We start from the raw sequence: 13,843 nt of genomic DNA on the forward strand, positions 1-13,843 counted from the left end.
CGAGGCCGCCGCCTTGCTCTCAGGCCTTCATCCTTTCCCACCAACTCTTGAGCAAAACCCAAATTCCCACCATCGCCTGCCCTCTGCGTTCCCCGCTCCCTCTCAGCATCTTTGTGCCTTCTGCCCCCTCTGCCTGGAACGTGCACCCACGAGGTGTCCACCACGCTCACGGCCTCTCGTCAGCTCTTTGCTCAGGTGCCACCTTCTCAGAGACCCCTTCCCTAACCACGCTTTCTAGAATTCTCTGCATTTGTTTCCGTCTTTATTGCCCTACATGGCATTCACGGACACTGTTTTTACATGTATAATTGTATATATTATATAAATTTAATATATATGTTTTATATTTACACTCACTGACACTTATATATAAATATATGTACGTAGGAAATAAGGAAAGAAACAAGTAATATGAAAATGCTACATAAATTTGGCTTGCGGGCCGCAGTTTCCTGCAGTGTGGTCCCGAAACCGTGGAAGACCGCCCCGGAGCGCAGAGCCACGGTGCATCCTGCGGCTTTTCCCGCTCGGACTCGCCCCGCCCCGCTCCCTACCGTCTCCCGGGGTGCTAGAAATGTGCAGAGATGCGTCCCCACGCGGTGGCCTGGCAACCTGGAGAAAGGAGAATGGGGACGAGAAGCCACGTTCGTCCCCGCCCGCGACATCGGAGCCCCGCAGGGAGAGTGCGTGGAGTCGGTCTGGACACAGACTCTCTTTGGTTCCCCGCCGCCCGGGCTCTCAGCGGATCCGCCACGCGCATGACTCACTCTATTGATGCAAATGCTATAAAATCCATTTGGCCATTTTAGAAAACACACTTATTATAGCTCAGATGTTCAAGAGCTGAAGTGTGCACACTCCGGCACGAGGGCCGCTTCTCCCGGCCGCACGGGTCCGTGTGCGTGCAGGGCCGGCCGTGCGCGTGGGCAGGGTGGGACAGGCGTGGGAGGGGGACCGCACTGGACGCATTTGGGGTGTGACCTGGATGAAGTCATCTCACCTCTCTGAGCTGCAGTTTCTGAGTCAGGACAGTCGGGACCAAAGACAAACACTTTGATATTTACAGTTTATTGGGACCCGATGGGAATGTGGGCCAGGATTATCTGATTTTCTGATGTTTCCCCAGAAAGTGTAAATCCTCATCTTTATATTAGATTTCCTATTTTTAAATGTTGACAACTATTTAGGTCCCTTGGGGCCACATAAGACACCCCCGGGGGCCAAATCCAGTCGCGTGGCGACATTCTGAGTAACCTTCCTCCCACGACACTGGGGGAGCCCACGAGGTCCGTTTGTGTTTCCCCATCGAGGGGGTCTGCAGATGTGTGTTTCGCTTTTGTCAGCTCTGGGAGTCTAGTGACCCTCACTAGTGACCCTCGCGCGTAAAAACGGAAACGGCAAAGTTCTGCGTGGAGAGGGGCGGAGCAAGAGCACGTCTGCTTGCAATTTGCCGTCCCTTCGCCTTGAGCCCGGCCGGGGTGACAGGCGCAGCGTGACAGGTGGTCTGGGCTTTGCTCTGAGCCCTGACACGGCCCCTCCGATGCCTCTCCGTGCGAGGCACACAGGCAGTCTCGTTTCCTCCTGCAGGAAGCAACCGGCAAGTGCTGCTCTGTTCTCTGGGGCTGGTGAATTTATGATCAGATAGGAGTTTCCTTTGCAATTTGAGATGCACCATGTGTACAGCCTGGGCGGAGAATTCTGAGGGGGGTGGACAGAAACTTACGTTCATTTTCCTTCCGACGTGGACCAGGATCGTCCACACAGGCTGGCTATTTGAATCTTTCGGTGACCCCGTGAGGATGTAGGTCACGATGCTCGTTTCTACAGGAGAGGAAAGGGAGACTTGGGTTAAATAATGTCCGACAGCAATGCAGCCAGCAGGCGGGTGAGCCGGGAGACCGCCAGGGTCCCTCACCAAATGACCTTTGACCTCATCCTTTGGTGTGATGGAACTACCTTCTTCCCGACCCCATCCTACGCTGCCAATGGCAAAACAGGATTCAAGGAAAACACGTGTCAGTCCTACGAATGTCAGCTATGGAGGCAGAAGGCAAAACTTCTGGGGCGACACCAGTAAGATAAATTGTGGCCTCGTGTGTGTGCCTGGAACATGTTCCACTGAACCAATCCCGGCATTTGCAAATCCACGGCTGCGGTGGGTGCTGTGTCTGGGCAGAGCTGGGGTATGAATCACCCTGTGGCCTCATTGTCCTGCCCTCGGCTCTCGTCCAAGATCCTGTGTTGCATTTAGTCACCCTGCCCTCGTGGTCCACTCGGAGTCGTGGCAGTTTCCCAGTCACTCCTTGTTTGTTGTGACCTTGATGCTTTAGAACAATGCTGGCCAGATGTGGCATAGAACATCCCCCGGTTCAGGTTGTCCTGTGTTTGGGCACGGACTGCTGAGCTGCTGGCCGGTGAGGCCCACGCGGATTTCAGACAGGTTTTCTTCAGTTGCCAACGTCTTCAAAGGGGGACTTGCGCATACAGATATTGATTCCTGGTAAATGAAAGATCTGGTGATGGCAGCCCGGGGTCCCTGTGGGCAGCGGGCAGCAGGGGCTGAGTAACAGCCGTCCCTGAGACGGACAGACACTCTACTCTTTGCCCCGTCCTAACCACTGTCCGTGATCTTGACCCCGCCTGCTCTCTGTGGCTGTAACTCCGACAGGCGTCTGGGTTTGAAATCTGTCACATGATGGAAACCTGCTGGAATCTCTGAAGGTTCTAGAAGACAGAGTCTATGACGTGGGTGAACTTTGCTGTCTTCCTCTACCTGAAGGTACCCTCATGTCCCACCGGAGTGGCTTCCGCAGGAAAGGAGCGATGGTTCCAGAGCCGGCGAGGATATGAATCTCTGCGGATCTGCACACTTTCCACTTTTCAAAGCTGTTTGGCAAAAGCTAAACGTGTGCACGTCATATGACCCAACAGTGCCATCCCTAGATAAGTACTCATCAGAAACACACGCATGTCTATGAGGAGATGTGTTCAAAAATGTGCTTTGCAACATCATTTATCTATTTAGTTTTTTGAGATGAGATCTCACTCTGTTGCCCAGGCTGGAGTGCAGGGGCGTCATTGTAGCTCACTGCAGCCTCGAACCCCTCAGCTCAGGTGATCCTCCCGCCTCAGCCTCCCGAGTAGCTGGGACTATGGGTGACACCACCACGCGTGGCTAAGTTTCCTTATTTTTAGAGCGATACTGTCTCACTGTGTTGCCACAAACTGAAAGCAATCCCAATGTTCAGTGAAAGTCGGACATAAATAGATAAATTTCAGAATATTCATACGAGAGAATAATACGCAGCAATGAAGTAGAACAGGCTGCTGCGTCACACACATGGAAGCATCCTAGACCAATGTTGAGAAAAATATTCAGACATTAAAAGGATATTTTTAAATCTCTCTTACACAGAGCTGACAAACAGGCAAAATGATGGTGCTGTAAATCAGAATAGCGGTAACCTTTGGGGAGAATCTTGACTTGCAGGAGGCAGGAGAGAGGTTTGGGGGCTACCAGAATGTTCTGTTTCTCGACCCAGCTCATGGATACGTGAGTGGGCACTCTGTAAAAATCAATGCAGCCGCACAGCTATGATTTGTGCGTTCTTGTGTATGTATGTTTTACTTCGATTTTAAAAGTTAACTTAAAAATATCTGAAAACATCCACGTGGAAAGGAATTTTATCGGATGTCCATGGCCCTAGACATACCACGTGCTGAGCAGAAGATAGCTTTGGGCCTAACTAAGGACACGTTTTCCGGCACCTGGGGGTCCCTGAGTCACCCTGTGCATAAGGCAAATCCATCCAGTAACCAGGCAAAGTGATCAGTCCTTGGGGAGAGAAGCCTGAGTGAGGGGCTGGGCAACAGGACAGCTGCGAAATTTGTCAAAGTTTACAGCCTGCAGCTGTCGGGTGGGGCCAGTGTGCAGAACCCCCTTCTCAGCTGCTCATGTAGAGTCTGAAACGTGGTGGGGAAGAGCCCCGAGGCTGGAAGGGGAGCGAGAGAAGCCGGAAGCTCCTTGGGGAGTAGCACCATATTGCAGCAATGCCCATAAATCAACTCTGGGAAAAGCAAATGCTGTTTTAAAAAGGCACTTAAATATTTTTCATGGCTTTGTTATTTGTGGAAGAATCCTAGGAGGCTCGTCCTTTACATTAACAAAGTCATAATTGATAAGTTTCCCTTTTTGCATTAGCAGCTGGCAAGCTCAGCGCGTAAACATTCTGCCAGTCGATGGGTAAAAATCCTTTTTATGTGATTCCCTGGTATTCGTTTTTCTATATATTCGTTCCCTTCTTCTTTCTTTAAATCATGATTCTTAGCTATCTTACTGCACAAATATTTTTATTGCAGGCCTCCTTGAATCCTTTTTGGGGGGTGAGGGGAGTATGTAAATACTTTGTAAATGACTATGCATTGTGTATGTTGAGCAAGCGTGTGATAGAGTCGAGTTTTATGCAGGGATTCAGTTCTAAAGTCAGCAGGTTATGCCAAAATCACATATGGAAAAAATTTCCCTTGAAAGTCCCTTTGGCAGGCGCCATATTGGAGAGGAGCATGACAGGTTTCCATGGCGCCCTCGGCCAGCTTTCCCCGTGGCGCTGGAGCAGAGAGCTGCCGACTGCCACGGGATCAGACGTGGTGGTTGGCGGCACTTAGGGGTCCCGTTGTCCAGGGTGTCATTCCATTTATAGGCTAAATGATATTCCATTTTATGGATATACCACACATTTGCTTATTCATTCGTCAGGTGATGGGCATTTGGGTTGTTTCCACATTTTGGATATTATGAATAATGCTGACATGAGCATTGGTGTACAAGTATTTGAACGTTTGTTTTCGGTGCTTTTGGGTGTATACCTAGGGGTGGGGTTACTGCGTTGTATGGTAATTCTGTCTAACTTTTTAAATGCACCACTCGACTGTTTTCCACGGTGGCTGCACCGTTGTACTTCTCTACTAACAATGTACGAAGCTCCGACTTTCTTCCTCCTCAGCTATGTGGCGTCATAATGGTTCCCTCCTAAGTTCGACCCCACTGCTCTTGGTAAAGAAGGGGCTGCCTTGGGGGCCACCTGTATTCCGATGACGCTGACCAGTGTGAACCAAATATAACTTTGACCATGCTTGTTTTCCACCAGTAAATCAGAATATGCACTGTGGGTGTATGTAAGCTGTTGAAATACAACTATGGAGAGAAGTCTCATTTAAAATGCGAATGTAAATGTCATGAGCTTGCATTAGAATCCGCTTCACGTGTTATATTTTTCCACGTGAGCTTGTCTCTAACCTGGGTTGGGAAAATAGTTTTGAAACAGCACCGTTGCTTCTCTGCAATTGCATGGGTGCCGGGACGTAGAGCAGGATGGGAACAGTGTGTATCAGGCAGGTTGGAGCAGGTTTCTGGACATAGAAGGGGACCGAGAGGTTTGGGATTGTTCCCCAGCCCCGCCCCCCCCATTATAGAAACTAGACACGGTTGTTTAGGGAGAAGTTCCTCTGTCTGCACAGTGACATTTCACTTTGGGATAACCCATTGCCATTTGCTAAGTATGTTTATACGGATTGTCTCAATTAAGTTGTCAAGACTCCTTAGAAGGGTTAAATAATTTCCCCAAATCGTGCTTGGTCAGTATTAGGACCGGGCTCTGAGCTCAGTGGTTCCTTCTCACCATGGGAGGACTCAGCAACTGTCCTGTGCCTTGACCTTGGGGGAGGGGCCCTCCTGCCCGCCCCCTGCAGTGACCTTCAGGACCACGGACAGCACCAGCCCCACCAGTTCTGTCCTACCGTCCCCTCGCTTGGGCTCTGTCCCAAGCTCCCCACACTCTGCATTTCCTCCCCTTTCTTCTTCCACTTGCTCCACCGCTGCCCCTCCCGTGCCTGAAGGCGAGGACCACCTACAAAGCCTTCTCAGAAAGAAAAACCATCACCCAGCACACTGCAGTGTTGACTTCAATTATTTTTATTATCCGTTATTATAATTGATGATAATGACATCATTCTTATATAATATTATCATGCCAGGCTTGCATATTATAACTACGTAGCCTATATTTGAGCATAATATGATTGTATATTTATAGTTCATAATGGAATTACATGTGTCCAGGCATAAAACTCGTTATAACATTTTTATACCTTTTCTAAACCATAAGACCAAAACAAATCCACAGATTAGAAACAAATACAAGAGGCCGATAAAGTTCAAGATGCAAACTCACTGTAATTTAACGTGTCAGATGATATTATTTTACTCAAATCGAATTTCCTTTTGCAAGTAACGTTAGTGCCATGTTACGGTTGGCTGAAAGTTGACCCGGCGTTCCAGCCACCAATCTCTTTCAAACTCTTGCAAAATCTTCGATTCTTGAGCAGGTGTGAGGTCGATCGGCTTTTGTTTTGCACAAAAGCACCATCTCTGCTGGCCTTGGTGACCTTTCCGTCATCTCAGGCCGTCGGTGTGGGTTGCTTCAGGCCACAGAGGCAGCAGCACGAACCCACACGCAAGTGTCGGCCTTCGGTTCTGCATGTGGTGTTGTATGGACACGCTGAAACATCTGAACTGGCGCTTTCTAAGGCTGCCCTGTGAGGGAGATTTCAGGGGTACGCAGTCCTCGCCGTCCTCAAATCCAGCCCCAGAACGTGCAGGTCAGCACGTGGGGAGCCGACCCAGCCTCCACGGGGTCACCCATGGCCCGAGAGCGGGGAAGGCCCTTCCCCTCGGGTTGCAGACTGTTAGGGGCAACAAGCGGCGTGTTCTGATTCTTACGGGGGCCTGTCTCGCAAGGGATCTACGACTAAAGCCATTCCCGGTTCCGTTCCTAGTGAGGGCTTATTTCTGGCTTGTAGGTGGCCTGTAGGTGGCTGTCTTCCCACTGCGTCCTCACCTGAGGGGAGGGGCAGGGGGAGGGGGAGGGGTGGGAGAGGGACAGGGACAGGGACAGTGACAGGTCGTCCCCTCCTTATCAGGCCACTGACCCTATCAGATTAGGACCCCACCGTTTGACCTCATTTAACCTTGGTGACGTCCCAAGGGCCCCGTCTGCACACACAGTCACGCTGGGGACTAGGGCTTCCGCGTACGCGTTCTGGGGGACACGATGCCACCCATGGCCGTCCACACCTCCCTCTTCCTCTCCCGGCACCCAGGGGCTCTCGCGGCTTCCTGTGCCCCCGCCTTTCCCCACCATACCTGGACTCTAGAAACCAGTCCAACTTCTTTTCCAACGTGCCCTGTTTTGAGGCCAAATTGAACCCCTAGACGTGTGTATTCGGGGAGGGAGTACCTGGTGGGTGTTTTTATTTGAATTCGTAGCCAACACATGAAAACACGGATGTTTGAGATGGAAACCCAGAGTCTCGGCTCCTAAAGATGCAGAACAGCACTGGGTTCCTGTCCTCAGCCGACCTCTGCATGGGGCCCGGGTCCTGCCATTTGCCATGCTCCCTGTCCTTCTAGAACATTCCAGCATCTGCCCGTGCGTGTTGCTGCCTGTCCCCCGTGGGCAGTCGGGCCTGAGACTCGTGCCTTAGCCATTCCCGCTGCAATGCCTACGCGTCCTTCCCTGGAAGAGAAATCTGTGACGTTACCAAAGACTCACAAAGACACACACAGGCTGGCGTTTCTCACTTCCCGGTTGTTACTCCGGGTCAGGAAGACAGAGCCTGAGGGTGGCTCCTTGCAGCCAGTGCTCAGAAAGTTCCTCCTCCTCACGGTCCTGGCAGCGGGTGAGTCACGCGCTCCCGTGGCTGGGCCGTGGGCGTGTGTCCTCAGACTCAATTACGGGCGCTCAGATGCGGTCAGCACCCGGCAGTGTCAAAGCCCCCAACATGGGGACCGGTGGGGGCATGCACACTCCTGTAGCATGGCACGTGTGTGCACACGTGTGACCTGAGGCCGCCTCACCCCAGGCTGCGGAGAACCTTGTTACTCAGACAGTCGTGTCAGATTGTATTAAATCCACTCGGTCCTCCCCCCACCCCCCCCCCACCCCGCTCCTCCTCCTCCTCCTCATGCTGGGAGTTGTCAAAGCTGGTGCCACCTGCACTGGCTGTCGGGAGACTCATGGTGTCGCGTTGCGACTGCAAGCTCACGTCTTTTGGGGGCCCTCTGGTCTGGAGCACGCAGATGACACACAGCGTGATCTCTATGTTGCTTGGCAGCATCTCCTTGGCGGTGCTGATGAATTCAGAAAGGCTTGATCTAACGGGGGCAGCGGCCGCTTCTCTGGGAGGACAGCTCTGGCCCTGCCCGCTGTCAGTTAGGAGGCCTGGCAGGGTGAGTTGCTTTTCAGCATTTCATAGACTCAGAAGGGCGAGCAGTGGGCGTGTTCTGAATTTCCCCCCAAGTCCTGCAAATGCAGGTGTGCCAGAGCAGCACCCGCACCCTGTCACTGCGGGGAATGGCGGGGACCAAGGTCCGCTTCAGCTGCAGAACCCAGGGTGAAACCACCCCCGCTGCCGCCCCCGCCAGGCTGCGCGCCGGGCTTGCGCAGAGGGGGACGCGTGTGCTAATCTGGTGAACGAGTCACAGGGTCCGAGCGGGCTCCACCTGGTACCTGTGCTCTTTTCTTTGGGCGCTTGCCTGGTGTCTCTGTCAGCGAGTGGGTGTCTTTCAACATCCCTGTGTGGAGGGCGTTGGCACCCTGTGAGTTAATTTGTGATTCTGGAAGCATGGGGTGGGGACTGTTAGTTTGGGGACGAGGTTGCTTTTCAGCAGCTCCCCGAGGGCCGGGGGGAGCCCAGTACGGTCAGCGGTGCCCAAAGTGCCCGTTCTCGCTTGGGCCGGTCTGGGAAACCGCGCTGGGGAGAGATGGTGACGCTCCGCTCCCATCGCACGGTGATGCCGTGCGGTGGTGTTTCCTGGGCTGGATTTAGGTCCTGAGCTTTTTCCTTGGGAAGACTGATTTCTTCACGTTAAGCAACCGGCCTTGAGTGGCTGAGTTGGAATGTAAGTGAAATAAACGGATGTGAGCTTTTCTGCAACCATCAGAGAATTGCATGAAAGACCAGCCCGGCTTCTCTTCCCGACGCTCCTTTCTTGCAACTCAGGCTTTCTGAGTGAGGTGCAAGGAGAGGCGGGTGGCGCGAGCCAGGTGGCTGCGGGCGGAACGTGGAAGATGCAGGCAGTGGCGGCGGCGCCCTCCGTGGGGAAGGGCCCCCTGAGACTAGACGCTGCGGCCAGTGTGCTTAGTGCTCCCCGAGCACCATGTCCCTGAATCCTCACGACGTCTGGTGGGACGGGCCCTCTCACGTCCGTACATTGTAGACAGTGTGGGGACACCAGGCAGCTCGTCTAAAATCTCATACGGGACAGCTCCAGTCTGTGCTGAGCAATTTGGCCTCAGAACCCATGATCTGACTCCCAAGTGTCTCCTGTTCTCAAATTCTCTGAGATACTGCTGCCTCAGTTTACCTCGGGGCATGCAAGGCCTCCACGGTCAGTAGCCAAGTGTTTTGATCAGTGCCTTCACCCCTGTAAGACCTCCAGAGAGTCCCACATTTGGGACATGCCGGAAGGTCCACTGTTTTCTCAAGGAGCCGGCGGGGGCCACGTCACACTGCTTTACTCGCGAGAGACAACAGTGAGGACGTGCTATTGGGAACGTCTCTGAGGACAGAGAGGGATCGGTCACTCCACTGTCATGTACTTCTTGTGGACTGGGGAGTCGCTGTTTCCCAGAACAAACCACTGCGGGTCAGTGTCTCGTAGGTTCCTTCACGGCGGCAGGTGCCAAGCGGTGGCAGAGCTCATGATTGTGGCCGAAACGAAGGGAACAGTGACCGAAATATGAAGCTGAACACGTCCAGGGGGAGACGCTCTCCCGGCTCAGCTCACGCACCACTGTGGGTTGCAGAACCAGCGCCCACCCTGGGTCCAATTTCCAACCCAGAGCTCTGTGCCCGCCAGGCCTGCAAACGCTGGCATCGGCTCACACGCCCTCTCCTTTTGTCCTAGGAAAACCAGCCGAAGGATGTCGCCCCGGGAGAGCATCGCCTGAGACCTCACCATGCAGGCCTTCCCGCAGGGCCCCGGCGGCATGACCAGGTACTGACCCAGTGCGAGCAGATGGTCTGGGGGGCTGGGGCGGGGAGGGAGTCGCTGAATTCCCCCCAAGGTCAGGGCAGCCTGCGCCCCTCGACCCGGTCTGTTAAATCTTTCCCAGTTATCCCTGGTCTGCTGTCGGCTCCACTTAGAAGTCGGTTTGGCACTGTGTCCTGCCACAAGGCCACGGAGGACCTGCCGGTGCCCACTGTCCCAGCGAACGGCCCGGCCGCTGCCCGATGGCTCAAGCCGAGACACTGGGGCTCCCGGACGCTGCCCCCTCCTCACCCTAATCTAATTCCTCGCCTTGCTGTGTTTTCTGTGGCTTCTAACAGAGTACCCGAAACTGAGTCATTTATAAAGAGAAAGAATTTATTTCTTACGGTTCTGGAGGCCGAGCAGTCCCAGGTCGAGGGGCCACATCTGGTGAGGGTCTTGCCGGTGGGGACTCTGCAGGGTCCCGAGGTGGCGCAGGGCGTCACATGGTGAGGGGCTGTGTGAGCTCACATGCCAGCTCAGGCCACTCTGCCTCCTCCCGTGAAGCCACCGGGTCCCCTCCTGCGATAACCCATTAACCCACTGATCCCGAGGGCAGAGCCATGGTGATCCAATCACCTCTTAGAGGCCCTGCCTGTCACTACGGCCACGCTGGGGATTAAGTTTCTAAGCCAGAAAACTGGGGGACAGACCCAGCCCACGGCCACACCAGCACCGGCCGTGCCCCGGCCCGCTCCTCTCCCCCACTGCTGTTCCCTTGTCCAGACCCACGGCTGCTTCCTGACTGGCCTCTCTGCTTCCCTGTCCTCCTGTGGTCATCGTCCCTGCAGCAGCTGGGAGGATCTTGTGATGCTTCTAGCACCTTCCATAAATAAAACCGAAGCTCCTCCCAGCAGCTGCCATCCCGCCTGACCTGGCTACCTGCCTGTCCCCCTGGGACTCCCCGCGCCGGCCATTCCGACTTCCTCTTGTCCCTCGGACCCCAAGCTCGTCCCAGCACTTGACGGTTTTCTCTGCTTAGAACATTCTAATCCCTCATCTCCAAACAAACGGAAGCTTCTCGCCTTTCCCGTCTCAGGTCAAACGTCACCTGCCGGTGAGACCGTCCTGGCTGTCCCCCCTAACGCCCCTGCCCCGTCCTCCACCCTCCTTTTCTCTCTGTGGCCTTGGCCATTCTCCTGTCTCTGAGCCTCTTGCCGCTGCCTCAGTCCCTCACGGGGCCTCTCACACGCGTGTGTCTGTCTCCCCACGAGAAAGCAGGGTTTCGAAGAGATACAATTTAATATCCTTGTCAACACTTGTCATTGTCCGAAAACAAAAAAAAACAAAAAAACAAACCACACCATTTTTTAGAAAAAATGGCAAAACAGGAAGACAGAAAAATAGGTGTCAAATCAAGAAACCAACAATTTTTATATTACATTATGGGAACTCAGATACATACATAGACACATCTCCATGTCACACACTCACAGCAGCCGGGAGGCGGAAGCAGCCCCAGCGTCCACAGACGGAGATGGGTAGACACAGTGTGGTCCGTCCACGCAGCTGAGTGTCGTTCAGCCTTGAAAAGGAAGGAGACTCTGACACGTGCCCCACATGGATGAAACTGGGGACGTTATGCCAAGTGAAGACGCCAGTCACAAAAGGACCGATACCGTAGGGTTCCACTTGCGAGGTCCCTAGCGTTGTCAGGTTCATGGGGACAGAGAGTGGAATGGGGGTGCCAGGGGCTGGGGGAGGGGATGGGGGTCAGCGTTCAGTGGGGCCACAGTTTCGGGTTGGGAAGGTGAGGAGTTCCGGAGGTGGATGGTGGGGACGGCTGCAGAACAAGGTGACAACACTTGGCGCCCCTGAGCTGTACACTCAAAAATGGTCACGATGGTACATTTTATGTTATGTGTATCTTGCCACAATTTTTTTTAAAAAAACAGTGTGTTTTTAATGCATCCCGACTCTCGGGTCGGGGCCCTTCCCCCGCACTCCCGCCAGCCCCGCTTTGTGGCTTTGGAACCTGCTCTCGGGGAGGCTCAGATAAGCTCACTCACGCTGAGGTTCCAGTGCATAGTCGGGCGCAGTGACTTGCTCACCCGGAGAGGTGAGGACGGGACAGCGGGGCCCTGCAGGCGTGGGCCACTGGCCTGCAGAGGCGGTGGGCTCGCGGCTCCCAGCCCTCATGACTGCTCGGTCCCCTTTCCTGGCCGTCTGGCGTTGCTGCTTGACGTCCCTGCTGCCGTAGGAGTCACACGCAACCCAGCGGTATTTTGTCACTTGAGGTTTGAAATTCCTTCCCCTGCTGCCTTTTCAGCCAGGCCCTGGAAACAAGGCTGTGGGGCTCAGAGGAGGAGCCTCCCCTCTGCTCTGCAGGGGTGTCCGAGGGAGCCAGTGACTCACCAGGCGCAGATGGGAATAGCAGTGCTGCTTTAGCAGGGCTGGGGGTGGGGGCGCCCAGATCTGCCCGCTGCTCCCCTGCCTTGCGGGCTCGGTTTTCCTCCAGAGCTCATGGGCCGCCGCGCCAGAGCCCCGACACTGCCCTTTGGGCCAGCATCTGCCTTTGTGTCCCAGGGCAGCTGGGGGACTGAAGGGCGGGGTTAGCTGGGGCTGGTGACAGATCCAAGGCACCACCAGACCCACGTGGGGGGCTCGTCAGCAGGTACCTGCCGTGACACGGGGGACCCTCCGGGTTCCTGGGAAGACATTTGGTGATTACCACTTCCCCCGTTTGATTCCTGGATTTGCATCTGATTAAGAGAGTGAAATTAATCATCGGAGCTCTTAATGACGAATGCCAGGAGACTGCACCGTCAGCATCGAGGGAAAGATGGCTTCTTAGGTGCCAAGTGTGGTACCGGGGATGTCTGGTATCAGACCGAAGTCCCCAGGCAGGCAGCCTTGTGGCAGGAGACGGGTGAGCTGAGGACCCAGGAGACGGAGCAGAGAACGGGTTCAAACCCAGATGTTTTACTGATTAAAAAAAAAAAAAATTCTAATTTCTTATTGCCTTGGGGTAGAAGGGGCCTGTTCAGCTCCCGCCCCCCCGGCTGGGCGGCTGTTCCTGCAGCAGATCCGAGGCTCAAGGTTCTTGTCACACTGAGCAGCTGCCGCCAAATGTTTTCAGCTTCTCTTCTACCTGGTGCCGCTGTGGCTGCCACAGAAATCTGCGTTTTGCAACAGAAGTGAGTGCAGTGGCTGCATCTGTGTCCCGGGTCACCAGCGTGTCCCTGCGCAGGCGGGTCTCGGGGAAGCACTGGAACCTGTGAGCGTCTGCCGTTCTGAGGCCGGGTGCTGAGTAGGTTGTTAAGTCCATGACCTGTGAACCTACGACCTATGAACTCCTCTTACCTGCTGGCCAGAAATCCAAGGTTGGCCGGAAACTACAAAACACACGTATGAATCATGATCATGCAACCTGTGACAATTTCCCCCTTTTCTTGATTTTTGAGTGAGAAAATGATGAAAGTTTATAAGGATGATACACATAGACATTTGGGGTTTTGAGGCTGTTTTTGGCTGAAAGGTGAGTGCTCAGCCCAGGGTTGCAGCTGAATTTCATTATTTGTTTTGCCTTAGTCACCAAAAAAGAATCTTATAGGAGGGAATTGTTCTTTGCTTTCCTTTTAATCAGAACAAAGGGGGAATTGTCTGGGCTCCCGACTTTGCACGTCTGGGAAGTTTTGGGTTTTTGGTTGGATGCCTTTTTGAAAATCTCTTTAAGTCTTTTATGTTATTCCTTTAGTAGGAGAACAACCTGGCTCAGTTCCTGGGAGAATGTTCTAGTGCAAGTGCGGAGTG

General features: G+C 53.8%; 1 protein-coding gene across 7 annotated transcripts in view; it reads left to right on the top strand.

Annotated features, from left to right (window-relative positions):
- RIMBP2 (RIMS binding protein 2) overlaps positions 1-13,843 on the top strand; it is a 166,578-nt gene that overhangs the window by 91,237 nt on the left and 61,498 nt on the right. For 4 of the 7 annotated variants that reach the window (XM_069497378.1, XM_069497380.1, XM_069497375.1 and 1 more), the window contains exon 1: positions 9,958-10,057. The exons of 1 other annotated variant lie outside the window; for it this stretch is intronic. The gene's annotated coding sequence lies outside the window, so the exon portion shown is untranslated. Of the gene's footprint in view, positions 1-9,957; positions 10,058-13,843 lie in introns of those variants that run through there. 2 more of the 7 variants (XM_069497374.1, XM_069497377.1) reach the window with 1 other exon arrangement.

This window comes from Eulemur rufifrons, chromosome 21, assembly GCF_041146395.1.
Source record: "Eulemur rufifrons isolate Redbay chromosome 21, OSU_ERuf_1, whole genome shotgun sequence".
Classification (NCBI taxonomy): domain Eukaryota; kingdom Metazoa; phylum Chordata; class Mammalia; order Primates; family Lemuridae; genus Eulemur; species Eulemur rufifrons.